Below are 16,860 nucleotides of genomic sequence, written 5' to 3'. Positions count from 1 at the left end.
GGGAGATGTTTTAATGGCTCACTCTCTACTGAAGGAAAAAAAAGTGGACGAAATGTCTTCCTTGCTGTTGTCGTCTGTGTTTTGTTTTGTCCACCTCAGCTTGGTAGTGTTGCAGCGCTGCTCCCAGTAATGACGGCCAGCTCCACCGTGTGAGCTTTTCAATTCTCACTTCATAACAGTGTGAAATATGAAACGTGACGTGAGTCTGAGTTCAGGCAGCTTCGCATTGTGTGTCCGCACTTTATGGGTTAAACTGACAAAGGTGATGGGCAGCAGATGATTTCAGCTGTCACTGATGAACGTGACTGAATGAAACAGGCCAAAATTAATTTTAATTAATTAATTTCAGGAGTCGAATTCTCCCTGTTAATCTTTCATTCATAACATATCAGTAATTTTGGCAAGGCAAGTTTATTTGTACGGCACCTTTCAACAACAAGGCAATTCAAAGTGCTTCACATTAAACCATTAAAAGCATCAAAACATCAGGCGAAAGAAAAGGACAATTAAACACTGATTAAAACATTAAAATAAAATAAATAAAGCAAGCTAAAAAAAAATAGGACAAAAGTTACAGTGCAATGTGAGACATAAAATACAGAAATGCAAGAAATTCATCAAGATCCTCAAATGTGGTTCAGTGAAAGGCAGCAAACAGGAAAGTGTTCAGTCTTTATTTAAAGCTGAGAGTTGCAGCAGACCTGCAGCTTTCTGGGAGTTTGTTCCAGATGTGTGGAGCGTAAAATCCACGTTTAGTTCCGACTGTGGGAACAGAAAGGAGATCCGTCCGAAACGTCTTTCTTGGTCTCATTGAGGACTCGAGCTGAGCTGTCTGACTGACTTTTTACAGAGACCTGTGAACACACCGTTACAGTAGTCGAGTCCACTGAAGATAAATGCACGGATGAGTTTTTCCAAATCCTGTTGAGACATAAATCTTGTAATCCTCGATATATTCTTCAGGTGATAGCTGGCTGATTTTTGTAATTGTCTTAATATGTCTGTTCAGATTGAAGTCTGAATCCGTGACTACACCCAGATTTGTCACTTTAGGTAAATAGATGAGTATCGGATCAGACGTATACACGACATCAAAGTGCTCAGATCGGGATCAGGACATTTCTTCTGGTCTAAATCCTTAGTCTCTGGTTCATATTGTTTCTATTACGCACATCCTGTTCCATTCAGTGACTTACAACATTTTCTAAGATGAATGTTTGGAAACACACTCGCCTCTTTCTCTTAGGCAGTGTTTAGCTTTTCTTTCATCTGTCTGCTGGCTGCTTCAGCATGATGTACACTATCATCTTTTTCTTCTCCCGTGTGTCTCTCACGCGCACACACACACACACACACACACACACACACACACACACACACACACACACACACACACACACACGCATACCCTTTTCCTGTTTCTTTCGTGCACCGTGATCAATATTCAAATCTACATGGGCTGGTTCTCCGCAGTTTGGAGCCCTCATCACTATCTCAAGCACGTCTCAACAACAGAAGAGCCAGACAGACAAAGAGACGGTACGTCGTGAGGCGGGAACGAGCTGCTCGTCATCGGCCTCCGCTTTCTGACGCTGAGTGCTCTCTAGGCAGGTTCTCGAAACTGTTTAATTCACTGCGTGGCAAAAGCAAGAAACACAATTATCACCGCTAGTTAACTAAGTGCGAGTTTGAAAGGATCGGAGCAGTCGCTGAGTAAAAGCCCACCGTGAGTCGTCGACGGTGTCGCTCTGTGTGGGCTGCAGTCACTGATGATCTCCGGAGAAAGACGTGCTCTCAACAGAAACGTCCTTTCAATGATTGTCCATAGTTGAGAAATCCTTTTTTTCAGCCAAACACTTCCAAGCTTTGACCTATTTGGTTCGGTTTCTCGGGACATCAGGGCAGACTTTACAGTGTGTAAATCTGTGAATGTGTTACTGAAAATGTGACTCTTCAAGCTGTTAATCAGGTTTTTATAGAGAAAATTCTGTTTCCAGGGCGTCCACCGATTACATTTGGTCTTCTGTTTCAGGGCAGCTGAACCCCCACGACCCCATGAGTTTGGTTTGGGGTAAGTAAACTGTCTTCTTTGCTTGAGTGTAAATAGTGCAATCACACACACACACACACACACACACACACACACACACACACACACACACACACACACACACACACACACACACACACACACACACACACACACACACACACACACCACAAGAGGCTCAGTGAGACAGTCATGAAGAGACTGCTTTTGTTCCCGATGCCAGCTCAGCCTCTCCTCTGTTCTCTGTCCTTCCCTCCGAATACTAAACATCTCACTGCTGATATCTAGAGCCAGGAAACGAAGCACTGCTGCTCTGTGTCACCAGATATCAGTGTGTGTGTGTGTGTGTGTGTGTGTGTGTGTGTGTGTGTGTGTGTGTGTGTGTGTGTGTGTGTGTGTGTGTGTGTGTGTGTGTGTGTGTGTGTGTGTGTGTGTGTGTGTGTGTGTGTGTGTGAGAGATTCGTCAGAAGTTCATGTTTGCAGCACGAGCCTCAAACCCTTTTCAGCTATTTTGTTTTGCTTTCTCTTTCTCAATTTCTTTTGTTGTTGTTGCTGTTTCTTCTGTTTTGCTCTTTGCTTTAAGATATTTTCTTTTTTTTTTCTTTCAAATCAGATTTTTGACTTTAACTCTCAGTTGATGTCAAGTTTTAATGTTCTTCATAAAAGTACCAGCAGTTCAGACCTACTTGATGTTGTCAGTTAAGCCCCGGTGGAGAAAAGTGACTATTGACTCTTTTCTTTCTTCATCATTCAACTTATTTGCCATGAAAATAATATTTACCCAGTCAGATATATCTAATCCCTGTCTAACCTCTCAACAACGTAACAACAACAAATACACTTCATACAAGGGAAAGAATCTTTTATGATGTTAGAGTATTTAAAACACATGATTTCTCATTTTGATATAATTCTTGTATTTTCACTTCATCATCGTCGTCTTTGTCTTTCCGGCCTTAAACCTCCCACCGACTTATTTTTCATCTTTCATACCTTTATATCTGTCCGTGTCTCTATTTCTCTTCTCGATAACTGAACCGTTGATTCTCGGATCGTGAAGGCAGTTAACCTCCTGCGCTCGATGTTAGTCACCACCCCTCGTTCATCCCCTCCATCTCTGAGATGTAATGACGACGGTGACTGTGGTCAGTTCAGCGCAGCTCAGTTCAGCGCAGCTCACCGATTAAAGTCATTCATGTTTCTGATTGGAGGACCGACCCGTAGTGATGCGGGCAGAAGTCCAATAGGATGAGACGCCCCGTGTAAATCTTGTCCTCGCTCCCTAGTGATGCACTAAGGGATCATTGTCATGCTCGGGTGAATCACCTCCATCTCTTCACTAACACTTTATTACCCTCGTTTTTATTCGACTATTAGCTTTGAGCAACTGTTTGTTCAGTGGTTATGTCTGCACAGTGTGTGTGTGTGTGTGTGTGTGTGTGTGTGTGTGTGTGTGTGTGTGTGTGTGTGTGTGTGTGTGTGTGTGTGTGTGTGTGTGTGTGTGTGTGTGTGTGTGTGTGTGTGTGTGTGTGTGTGTGTTTGAAGGACATGATAAATTCAATTAAATGTAGAATAGACGGAAACTCAGAAGTCTCGTGAAATTCAAAATGTGATTTTCCTGTTGTTTCTGTCTGTCCCTGCTCTGTGCTTCATGCCAGTTATGTTCTTATTGTTTTTATGTAGTTTCAAAGATTCATGACTGTTGTGTTTCTTAAAAAAAACATATTTCCTTTTTTAAATTGTTTTTAATTTTTTTTTTATTTGCAATGAACTCAAAACCGAACTTAAAGTAGGAAAAAATAAAGTGCGATCATTCAGTCCACGATCCATCGTGTGTTCGGTGTCGAGTGAGGCCGGCTCTGTTTGTTTTCCGTCAGCTTCGAGGTCTTCATCCCGATCTGAACTACGTTACTACGTAGTAGGTCGTGAACCCTCAACCACGGGACACCCTCTCTGTTTTTATCGTTGGCTTGTTTTTGGTCCGTCTCGCAGAAACGGTGCGATTTAATGGGAAATGAGTGGTTTGTCTGATGTAGAAGGAGAAGCGGGCGATGCGATACGACAATTTCATAAATCTGTTTTTATTATCTCCTCTTTTATTTACTGAAAAGACAACCTTGTGATACGTGTTTGTTTCTTAACCTTCACAAACACTTGAAAAGAAAAAACAAACACCTGAAGACACAAACAAACATTCAGGCACGGCGGTGTCAGCTTCTCCCAGACACACACATCTTCCTTCAATTATCCAGGCTTTGTTTGACAAAGGCCATCATATTTCCCCGAGCTCCCGGCCCTTCTGTTTGTAGAATACAAACTGGTGAACATCAGAGGATAACCATGTTTTTTATTTATTTATTTATTTTCTAGCCCCCGCTTCTCATGAATGTATTTACCCCCACAATCCTTCACTTTCACCCAACAGCAGAGCTTGATGCACGCGAGTAGCTTTGGGCTACTGGGAGAAAATGATTGATCCATAATCCATATTTTTCCATTAGAAGGAGCTAACATCCGTCGTGTGTGAAAAAGACGTGAAATCAATGCGTCTGCCTTGGATTTCAGACGTGTTAGTTGGGGCTCTTGGTTTTGACTGTCTGTCATGACGAATTTTCCTTTTGGCCTCATGAGATCATTAGAAATACTTAGAAATGACATGCAAATATAGATCCTTGGTCAAACCACATGCAAAAGTAAATACGTTTATAATACAAATATATATATGTATATATATATATATATATATATATATATATATACATATATATATATAATGTTTCCAGAAAGCCAGTTAAACAGTCTTCTCTCATGTGTTTCTGGTAAAATGATCATTTTGAATGCAGAAAAAAAAGAATATCTAAACAGTGTGAACAACTTACTGTCTTTCAATGCATACAAGAGCCATGCAGCCGCCATCAGTGTGTGTGTGTGTGTGTGTGTGTGTGTGTGTGTGTGCGTGTGTGTGTGCATGCGTGTGTGCAGACGTAAATAGTCTTGTGTCCATAAAGGGTTACGTTTCTGTGTGTCATCTCTATAATTGCTTCTGCCTGGATACAGCGGTCGGTAGACGAGTGGCAGGATTGTGTGAGTGGGTGGAGGAGGGAGGGGGGGAGTTATTGGTTTTCTGAGAGACCAGTTGGGACTTAAGGATGCATCTGGGTGTGTGTGTGTGTGTGTGTGTGTGTGTGTGTGTGTGTGTGTGTGTGTGTGTGTGTGAGAGAGAGAGACTGAGGGCGAGCAGGAGGGACAAGGCTGAAAGGAAAATGTGTCTTCTTAAACAAGCACACACACACACACACACACACACACACACACACACACACACACACACACACACACACACACACACTACACACACTATTCTCTCCTGCTGAAATATGTGTGCGTTTGTGGCTTTCCCTCAGTCGACACATCCTAATAAGGTCAAGAAAGAGTGCAGATGAAAGGTTATGTTTGTCTTCATCACCCACTTAGCCTCACCAACTCTCCAAAAACACACACAAACATATTCTCTAATCGGAGTGAGACGGTGAGAGTTTGCTTCTGAACCTTTTATACGCACGGGGGATGTTCACTTTGGTAAGAGGCTTCCTTGGTTCTGTACGTTTCTACGATCCAAACAATTACCATCCGAATCTATTTATGTTGTCGTACTCGGACTCCCAGAGTGGAAATCCCAGCGTGTGTTCAAACCAAACCGGTCCAGCTAGCCGCCGCCAGGATTTAAAGTGCGTGACTATCCGTGGTGGTACGGTCCGGGTGATCAGAGGGACCAAAAAGGACCAAAGGAGATCCGACTTCACTAAATGGGTCATTTAATAGACCTATGACAAGTAAAAACAACATTATATTGAATATTATATGAAGGTTCAGTTGACCAATCAGATCGCTGGGTCAGAACTACTTGTTGTGTAATATTAGCTTAACAGTTCATTAGATTTAGTCTTATTTTTGTTCTGTTTCCCACAGTCCTGCTTTCCAACCTTCCTCCACGTTTTCACTTTGTTTCTCACGATCACCTGCTTCCTCTCACTCTTCGTCTGATGTTTTCATCGTCTCTCCTCTCTGTTAGCTTTTTCTTTCACTCTCCTATGTTTTCGCATCTTATCGCTTTCCATTTGCTATTTATTTTCAGTTTCTGACAGTTTTCTGACCACCACCACCTCCACCACCTTCCTCCTCTCAGTCTCTCTGCTGCAGCTCTTTTTTTTAGACTCCTTTTCCTCTTTTTGCATCTTTAAATCTCTCCAAACTACAGCTTCTTCTCTGCAGTGCAGATTTGCCAGCCCACACCCACAATCTCTTCTTCCTCCATCATCTCATCACTCTGACCAGCTGCACAGTCATTGGTGCCGGTGGTGATTAATCAATAACTATTAAAGTTACCTGAAATGTTTACAAGAAAATAAAATCAGGTCTAATTTAAATGTTAAAAACGAAGTAGTGCTATAAACGCCCTCTAATGTCAGCAACACATCCTCACACCATCTCTAAGGTTTTAGAGAAGATCAGGGTTTTGGGTAACGTAACTAAATTTGTCATAAGTTATAACACATACATGAAATGTATTCAAAATCCATCATCATTGACAAAGAAGCCATTCATTCATTCAATCATAAAAATAATGAAAAGTTGCAGCCCGTTTAATTCAAACTGGCTGCACATCACTGAGGATTGATAACAAGTATCGTATATTAGTAGCACAGCAGTGATATGTGTTGATGTGCTTGTACTGATGATGGTGTGTGTGTGTGTGTGTGTGTGTGTGTGTGTGTGTGTGTGTGTGTGTGTGTGTGTGTGTGTGTGTGTGTGTGTGTGTGTGTGTGTGTGTGTGTGTGTGTGTGTGTGTGTGTGTGTGTGTGTGTGTGGGCGTGTGCTAATTCTTATCTCGGGTATCAGATTATCTTGTTAAGCACTAAACGAAGGCAGGCTTCAGTGATCACCACATATGCATTCACATCCTTCATGTTTAATGTGAAAAGGTGCTTTGTACGATACAGCGTGTGTGTGTGTGTGTGTGTGTGTGTGTGTGTGTGTGTGTGTGTGTGTGTGTGTGTGTGTGTGTGTGTGTGTGTGTGTGTGTGTGTGTGTGTGTGTGTGTGTGTGTGTGTGTGTGTGTGTGTGTGTGTGTGTGTGTGTGTGTGCCTTGAGCCTCTTGATTCATCTCAGAGAAGGTGACAGCTGATGTAGGGTGTGATTACCGAGGAGCGGAGGAGGTGGTGGGACTTTGGCTATTTGATAAGCACACACACACACACACACACACACACACACACACACACACACACACACACACACACACACACACACAATAATGAGGGGAGTATTAGCTGGCATGGAGCGACGGCAGGCCACTGTAATTACAGAGGACGGCTGTGGGTGGGAGATGGATGGCTTGCAGTCACACACACACAACACACACACACACACACACACACACACACACACACACACACACACACACACACACACACACACACACACACACACTCGCTTTCAATGAAGTTTGAAAGAGAGAGACGTCTCGGTTCTCGGTATTTGGTGCCACTTTGAAGTTGAGTTTTGGAGTTGGCCCCTGAAAGAGCAGCCACACAAATATTTAGCATTTTCACGTCGACTTAACCAAAGAAGCTTCTAGCTGTCGTACAGTTTTTCTACAATCAACTGTCCGTCAAAGCCCTGACACTGTGGGGAGACGAGGCTCTACACATCAACATGTCTCAAATGTTGTGCTTCATTTCTGTTGAATCAGATTAGAAGTTTCAGTTGAAGTTTTGTAGGAAAGGTTCAATAACATCGGTGTTTGCTGACTCATTGTTTGCTGGAAATAATGATCGATGTCGTGCCAGTTAATGAGTCCTTCTATCCATCTCATTCATGGGAATGTGGGATTCATTAAAAAAAAAAATACTCTGGAAGATGAATTAAATTCCTTATATTCCTTTAATTTGCTTTTTATCAAAGAAATATAAAAATAATTTCATAAACATATTTCTGATATCAATAAAACGAATCAACATTCAAGCCCTTCACTTACAAACACTTCAGTTAATCATCGGTGCATTCTCAAATTTGACCATAAACATCAGATAAAAACTCTATTTATACCTTATTGTCCTTTTTATTTAGCAGTGCTTGATTTGTTTGCTGAGAGACGATCTTCAAAATAACTGCACCTCTTCTTTCATGTGTTCTGAATATTTCTGTTTCTCTTGTTCATTACGTAGATGCTTTATAAATAGGTCAGGCATTTTATTATGGCTCTGTGAATGCCTGAAAGCCGGTGGCTGTGTGTTCTCAGTTTTTAATTTATGAACCAATAAACACGACACAAAGTAATAACTGGTATTAATACCCTTCAAAATGATTATACCTCGAGCTGAGATGGCCTTTTATGAAGTTGGACACACACACACACACACTCAGATGTCACACACATACTAAAGATGAATAAGTCGTAATCAGAAGGGTGTGTGTGAATACAAGCGTCCGTCAAAATACACACATTTACTTTACACACTTACACAAACACACACTCTGGATACAGAAAGTGAACATTTTGAGCTATCCCACACACAGACACCTGATGCACAGATGGATTATGAGTTGTCGTTTTAAAGCTTCATGCTTCATAAGACCTTCAAAATGTGTTACAGCCGGTCATGCCTGCATAATCTCCAAACGACGGAGACCAGAGCACCTTGTTCCCGTCATCAGGCTGATTGCGAGGCTGCTTTAGTCTTTTGCTGTGATTTAGTGCGACATTAAAAAAAAAAAGAGTGAATTATCACGAGGGACGAGGCCTCAGCGGGCGCATCCCGCATTTGTGACTCACAGAGTGGAGAGTAAAACAAGGCATTTATGAAATCTGCTTTCATCTGACCTCCTGTTATTAAAACACATTCACCTGCATGATTGGGATGTTTTATACCTCGAGGTGTCAAAGAAAGAAAACGTCCTTCATACTGTCAATCCCTTGTATCAACCTTTTGGTCCGCAGGGCCTCATCAGGTACAATTTATTGAATTCATCAGGTGGATTTCTTCTGGTCTGAGGATATAAAGACTGAACCGAGTGTGTGCAGGATGTCTGTTCGACGTCCTCGAGTGCGAGAACTTTGCAGAGTAATACCTCCAAAATGCAAGAGAGGAAGAAACTCGACTGCTCGTACTTCCATTATTAGTTCCTGTGTCAATCAATATACCGTTTATAAAGAGAATAAACTTTGAAATGAGGGAAGGAAAACTTGGAAAAGGAGGAAGGAGGAGAGGAGCAGTTGAGTTGAGAACATCCTGAGGCAAGGAGGCAGAAAATCTGTTTTAAATTCAAACCAGGTAACACGTCTCACTTTCCATACAGGGAGTGAACAGTGCTGCCCTTATCAGATTATCATTCAGGGCGTGATGCGTAAAGTGGTTTGATTTGGGTTTTTTGGCTCTCAAATAACTCGGGAAACAAAATCAAAGTAACCGTTACAGATTAAATCTGAGTTTCCGAACTCCAACTGTGCTGTAATATCTTTATTTTTCCTTCATTGACTAAGTCACTGCAACAAAAAGAGACTTAAAAAAAAAAAACAAACAAACAAACATGAATTTCTCGCTATGGAGCGACAGAGACAAATAGAGTCGCCGTTACGAGGCATCCAGCTCAACCACGTCCTTCTCAAACTATTCAGGGGAAACTATTCAGAGAAAGCAAAGCGCCTGTTGACGCAGCTGCAGCATGTCGCTGACCGTTTTTAACATCATCATCAGTCCAAACATTTTCTTGCTTGTTTTAAAATGGCACCCATTTTTTTTTTTTTTTTTATCTGTGGATAAAAAGGACGAACGAGGAACATTTATTTGTATCGTGGCCTTAAAGTTGTACTTCATTTGCTGTTCTGCATTCAGTGCCAGGCCGCAGCACAGTTGCTCTCTATTTCAGTTTGTATATTTCATGACATGTTTCATCAGTTTCCAGCAGGGCTGAACTGCTGCACTGTGACAGCAGCCGACCTTTTTCTGTCTACGTTCGTAAGCTTGTCAAAAAGAAGCCGACTGGAGTGAACTTTTCAATCCCTGACCTTTTTTTGAATGACTTTTATATTGAGTAGGATAAATGTTTAATGTTTTTTTTTTCTTTTTCTGCTGCATTAAAACAATTTAGATTCTGATATAAAACCACGATTCGCAAGCTCAGTACCAAAGAATTGTTTCAGATATTTATGACATGAGTAAATAGTTTCCACTCAGCCGTATCATTGTAATCCCCATTCTTCATGGCACATGTGTTCATGGTTTTGTTTTAATAAATGTTTAACACCTTTTATACAGTCGTGACAGTTACCTGATCTTTAAAAAGGAAGAACTGCTGGTTGTCGTTTTTAATCGCATTAGTTTCTTTCATGAACAGAAACTAAACATTTTACTAAAAGTGTCAGAGAAATAAAAAGCAGTGAAATAAAAACCTGACACGGCAGGCTTACGACCTCTTTCTGGGTATCTCATAATCATCATAAATGAAGCTGCCATTGTTGTTTCCAAGATACTAATATAAACTAGGTTTTATTTTGGCTGCATGTTCAAATTAGTATTTATTGGGTCTTTTTAGTGCTTTTGGGTCTCGGGCTTCGGGGCTGATGTCATAGACTTCCTCTGTGCTGTACAATCCAAACGACATATATCAAGACATTCTGCTCGGTCTAAAACAGATTGTTTTTACAAGCTTCAAAGGCAGACGGTACAATTGTAAGAGTTTGCCCCCCCCAAAAAAACAAAACAAAAACAAAACAACAACAACAATAATTTGAAACTCCTCTGGGCTTCCCCCTGTGGCTGCAACCTGACCAACCGTGTAACCAGTCTCTTTATTATCTGAGGTGTGAAAAGCAAACATAAAGAATTGATTCAGGTTCCTTCCCTCCATGCAGTATGCCACGGCTTGACAGCTTATATGTCTTGTAAATGTCAATTATGGCACTTTTTTCTTTGGGCCAGCGAGATGATGACTGATGCTGCTGACCTCGCCTGCAGGGCGGAGTCCAACGCTTTCTGTGTCTCGGCTAATGTGGGTTTAATGTCACATCAATGCAGTTTATTATTTTGCCAAACAGACACAAGGGAGATACTGTAACTACTGCAAAAGGCAAATCACCATAATAATGTAGTGATTAATAGGTTTATTGGTAAAAGTCTTCCTTAACTGCATGGCATAACATCAGATGAAACCGAACGGCCGAGAACAAATGTTCAAATTAGTCATGCAGGTCAATAAAGTAAATAGAGTAATTACTTTATCTTTCAATGGTTTCAAAGATTTTTGTTACCGTTTAAAACGAAAAGAATTCGCTCTAAACTATTCGATTTTTCTTCTAATATTCGCCAGTAAAAAAAAAAGAAAGTGAAATAAGGTAGAACGAAAGTTGCATGAACTAATCGATTTTGGAGATTAAACGAATATTCGAAATTCATGCCCCATCCCTGCTTGTAATTGTTCCCCAGTTGACAAACAAGATAAATGAGTCTCATTGTTTGACCTTCCTTTGCTAAGATTTCTTGTTATTTATCAGCTGACATATACATCTGTACTAAAATATCTACAAAAAGCAAATAACGGTTGATTTAACCATCGATCCATCGGTGGGTTTTCGATCAGTTTATGTTTTGTACAGTAAAGACAACATAAAACATTTGAGAACCGACTTCTTTAGCTCATGCCTTTTTCGTCCACCGTGTAATTTTAGGATGACGTGACTTCCACCTGTCAGATGTCAGCGGGAGGTGCTGCTGTACGATTAAATTCGAGCCTCGTCGCTCGTCAGAACTTTTTGTGTACCGACACGTGCAGTCCCGGTTTCACATCCACTTCACAAATCAGCCATCTGGGAGCCGCTCTGCCCCAACACACTGCAATCACTTTCACAATTTCCCAAATACCAACCAAAAGACACTCTGTTTACATTTTGCATAAATCACCACACATTATCACATTTGTGTTGAGCAGAAAGCGGGATCAGATCTCAGGGAGCTTTTTAGTCCCACTGTAATCCGACCGATTTTGTAGTACAATACTAATCTGGCCCGCGACTAGATTTATGTTTACTCTTTCCTGGCCCTCTTTAATTTTTAATATTCTGTATTTTTTACATAACGGCTTTAAGCTGTGTCATCGATTTACTCCAGAGCAGCTGTTTATGTTTCCTCCGTGAAGCTCTTTGCTTAATACGGTAGGAATTGTGTCAACAGGAAGTAATATAATGCCTTAAAAACACAGTCTTTTTCTACTGCTGCCAAAGAATACGAATACTAGTACTATTCGTAATTATAATGTAATCGTTTATTTATTTTTTTTATTAATGTTTGATATGAGATTATAAATAGCAACACTCTTTATCTTCCTCCCTCCTCCCAATGCTCTCATCTCCATCGTGTTTTTCCTCTGCATTTCCAGCATCTCATTTGATCATGGTGGTCCCAGCGTAGATCAGTTCTCATCTACAAAGTGCTGATGTCACAAATCTGTCCATCATCCCATGAAGCTGCTAAATCCCTCCTCTCTCTCACTCCCATAACAACCATTAATCTTTCCTCATCCTCAGCATCTTTCCTTCATATTTCCCCAGCTGCAGCTTCCTTTTTCTATCGTCCAGCTGAGAATGAAGCCAGTGGGTCCCCTCCGAGTTATGTTTAGGGACTCACCTGTCTTTTAATTAAAGTATTTCAGTTACCTTGTCTCACACCCATCTCGTTTCCATTTAATCATATCTTATTGCACCGATTTCATCTCAAAATAAAAAAGAATCGGATGACTTTCTGTCATGGTTGTCAGTTGACTTCACACCTCTTCATTCTCTTTGATCACATTCAGATCTGAACAAATGTGGTTTTCTCACTTCAGGCTTCAACCAAGTTTTTCCCTCCAGAACACTGCAAAGAAATAGTTAGTCTGTTTGTGTTGCAATGAAATATAAGCTACCGGCAAACTAAAAAGAAAAAATGGAATTACCTTGTCTTTTTATTTGCCTTTATTCTCTCTATGTTTACTTTCCTCCATCAGAAACAATTGAATTCAAATTTGGAGAAAGTTTCTGTTTTCAGGTCATGCAACCTGTGAAGTGATCGTCCAGGTGTCACTCATAGTGGTTAATGCAGCACAAGGTGTTTTGATTAAATGAATAACCAGTATATATATATATATGACGAGGATTAGTAGCCGAATCTCATCTTTTAACAACTACTTTGCAAAGTCCACTCGTCAAACTGACTCAGTTTCCAGACAGAAAGTTGTGCGAAATGATTTTCAACCTGACAGTATGTGAACGTTTAGAGCAAGGCAACGTCTTTTAATCCTAAGATTTGACCGTTGATATGATGTGAGATCCCAAACCCCATCCTTTGCTGTCAGAGGAAACACACACCCGCCTCAACCCTCACACCTTGAACGCCACACTCTTCCTCCTGTGCATTAAATCATTAACATGCAGCACAGCATGATAAATCCTACAAAGAAAAGGCGTCAGGAGGAGGAGGCTCCGCTCCAGCAGGAACAGGAGCATCCAGTCTTCACAGCTCCCTGCAGACGGGACTCACACATCACTTGTTCATTTCTCACTTTTAGCGAGCTACTTTCACAACAATGCACCACATTGTGAGCTTTTTTTGTCTCCCTGTCAGCCGTGATGTCACTCCAACTTCTTGAATTTGAAATGACTTGCCGGGTTAAGAACCACAAAGTCATTTGCACACCTGAACAGATTTTTTTTTTTTGTAATCTGCCATGTCAGCCCGCCTCACTCACACAGAAAGAGGTTTCCTGAGGAGCAGACACTGAGCCTTCAGCTTCCGTGTTGTAAGTGTCAGTCAAATCCTTTATGAGATATCGAAGCCTCTCAGTCGTGACCGCAGGCGAAGACCGAAGCCTGCAGTTTCAAGAAATACACATCATATTTGGACATGTTGAAAATGTTTTCAGCACCGCCACGAGATTGGATAAACAGTATGTGTCGTTATACTCTCAAAGTAATCGTTTTCATCTTTTTAATTGGCTTCATTAAGAGCAGCAGTGAAGGTTAAGGGTGAAAGTTTGCATCCCAAATGGCCTTCTCGCATAAAATATGTAGAGTAGCATAACTGAAAAGGAGAATACCGAGCGGTGCAAGAAGATTTGCTTTAAAATTTAATTTGCAGACCATGCAGGTGAAACAAAGAAAGCTCCATGATCATGAATGTCATCAAACCTGCGTCTGAAACACGCAGCCCAAATGGACCAATCACAGCTCTTGAGGTCTACGTATGATGCATAACAATTCAAAAAGGCTGTTCGTGTCCCACGTGAAAACAAAATCAACACTGACACAACTAACGTACTTTGACCCAAATGAAGATCTTTGCCTCGACCTAACCAAGTGGGTCCCTTAAACATAACCGAATCCACAACCATTTCACAACGTTAACCCTCGTGTTCATTGCCGTTACCATGACAACAACGGAGCGGCTGTTATTATTGTTGTATTGTGAATGTGACACTTTATAGAATCGTGAACCAGAATAAAACAGAAAAGTGCACGTGTACACCTGTGAGTCTCTGTTGGTAGAAACTAACATCGAAATCAGTTTGAATCGCAGTGAAAACATTTTAGTTGGTTGCAGATTCGTGACTCGACGAAGGGGAAACACGGTCTAAACTTTTTTGTTAGGATCTGATATTAGAACCCTTTATTTGACACTGTTCAGAATATTTTGGCCGCACACGAGTTGCATGTACTGCAGTCGGCATTTGAAGTACATCTGTGCAATTGCAAATACAGAAAATACTAAATTGCAGGAGTCCCTGTTTACACATTGATCAAGACGTTGTGCCACGCACCACCACAAGGAAATTCTCAGCACCGCTCGATATATCACAAAGAAAACTTGACAAGCTTGACCAGCAAATATTTGGCAGTGTTTTGTTTTTTGCAATAGTGGGGATGAATTTTTGGACCGTGCAGCAACTTCCAAAAAGCAAAAGCCTCTCCGTCCGCTTCAGAGCAGTTGTGGTGTTTTTCGGGCAGCCAGCGGCTCCGTGCTGTTTGTCACGCTGCCGAGGTTTGAATGCCGAGCAGAAGTGGGCGGCTTCCTGCAGAGCCGAGCTACTCGTCGGTTGAAATGCTGTCGTCTCCGTGTGTTTGTGAGCCGCTCTGAGAGCCTGCCACTGCAGAGACCCGAAAACAACAACAACAACACGAAGAACAAACACTGCATGCCCACACGCATCACCCACACACACACACACACACACACACACACACACACACACACACACACACACACACACACACACACACACACACACACACACACACACCAGTGAAACACTCAAGACATGCAGTTTAACTCACAAACATATATATCCACAAATACGCTGTGTGCAAATGGAGAAGCAGCGGAGGCGACAGATTAGTATGGAAGAGAAGTAGTGGGTTTAAATTATTCAGGAGTGTGTGTGTGTGTGTGTGTGTGTGTGTGTGTGTGTGTGCGTGTGTGTGTGTGTGTGTGTGTGTGTGTGTGTGTGTGTGTGTGTGTGTGTGTGTGTGTGTGTGTGTGTGTGTGTGTGTGTTAAGGGACGAATGGGAAGACAGTCTGGAGGCAGACAGTAATTTTTCAATCTTTCCTACATTGGACGAAGACCAAGTGCAGAACAAAGTGTGCAGGATCGTTCAGGTTCAGATACTTCTTTCTCTCCTCCTCTCAATCTCAATCTTTCTCTGTCTCAATCAATCTATAATCCATAATACACAATACACCTATCAGTCCATCAATATCCAGCCATCCACCCATTAATCCATGAATCCATAATCAATGTTTGTCCCCATCGATCAACTTCACCTCATTTCTTTCATCTTTCACCGTTGTGTTTTTGTTAAAAGTTGCTTCTCAGCAGATTTCTTCCCTAATGTGTCGCTCACTGACTCGGGATCAGTAGGATTTAACAGCGTGATTGTTTTACACCTTCACATCCTCTCTTATTGTTTTTTTTTTTTAATTTTCTCATTTTCGTTTCGTTTCATCTTTACTTGTTTGTCAGTATTAATTTTTTCTTGCTTTAAATAGTATCGGGACCGTTCTACAAGTGGATTTTGCACTCATAAAAATATTTGAATTGAATTTAATTGGAGAGGCGCCTGCTGAGTCACTTCGACTTTTTTTTTCCTGGTATCGTCTGGGAAAAAAATCAATACGAATATAAACATAACCAAAATCAAACTAACACGTTGAGATTTGTTTTGTTTTTTCCTTTGGTCCAGATCCAATGAATCTAACAGCCCGTTTTGGATCTGCCTGTTTAACAGTTGGAGGTATGGGGAGCACAGCAGAAGCAGGAGGCATACAGCCACTGTCATCTTCCTCCTCTTCCTCCTCCTTCTGTCATTGCTGGCTGCTCCAATGACCTAACACACCCGTAAAAAAAATAAATAATAATGTACAGAAACAAGAAGGAAATGTAGTTATATATATATATATGTATATAGATTTTGTTGCAAACTGTGTTTGTTTGTAATGAAGTAAGAAAATAACTGGTCCAGCCAGTGATCCTCAAAACCCTCTTCAGAAATAAATATGCATACAAATTTGATTAGTGTCGAGCGTGATCAGAGGGGACAAGAGGCCGGGCAGCCCGGTGGGACCACGAACACAGAACGAGGAAGAAATAGGTCGGTTCAACAACAGAGTGTAATTATGGAGGAGAGAATACATGAGCATGATTAGGAAAGAGGGATAGAAGCTGATTGTATTTGGAAAAGAAACTGTAAAGGAGAGAAATTCCCCATGAATGCACAAACACCA

At 41.2% G+C, this 16,860-nt stretch overlaps 1 protein-coding gene across 5 annotated transcripts in view; it reads left to right on the top strand.

The window, feature by feature from the left end:
• Window positions 1-16,860, top strand: part of slc8a2b (solute carrier family 8 member 2b) — a 106,819-nt gene that overhangs the window by 38,019 nt on the left and 51,940 nt on the right. For 3 of the 5 annotated variants that reach the window (XM_069718272.1, XM_069718273.1, XM_069718274.1), the window contains one exon: window positions 2,033-2,071. The exons of the other annotated variants lie outside the window; for them this stretch is intronic. The gene's annotated coding sequence lies outside the window, so the exon portion shown is untranslated. The remainder of the gene's footprint in view (window positions 1-2,032; window positions 2,072-16,860) is intronic. 5 annotated transcript variants of the gene reach the window in all.

Source organism: Brachyistius frenatus, unplaced genomic scaffold (assembly GCF_029030835.1).
Source record: "Brachyistius frenatus isolate BFR_SWC_R1_liver_20210118 unplaced genomic scaffold, ASM2903083v1 Contig_189, whole genome shotgun sequence".
NCBI lineage: Eukaryota > Metazoa > Chordata > Actinopteri > Embiotocidae > Brachyistius > Brachyistius frenatus.
The sequence above is the reverse complement of the archived record's forward strand: the minus strand, read 5'-3'. Positions and strand labels throughout refer to the sequence as shown.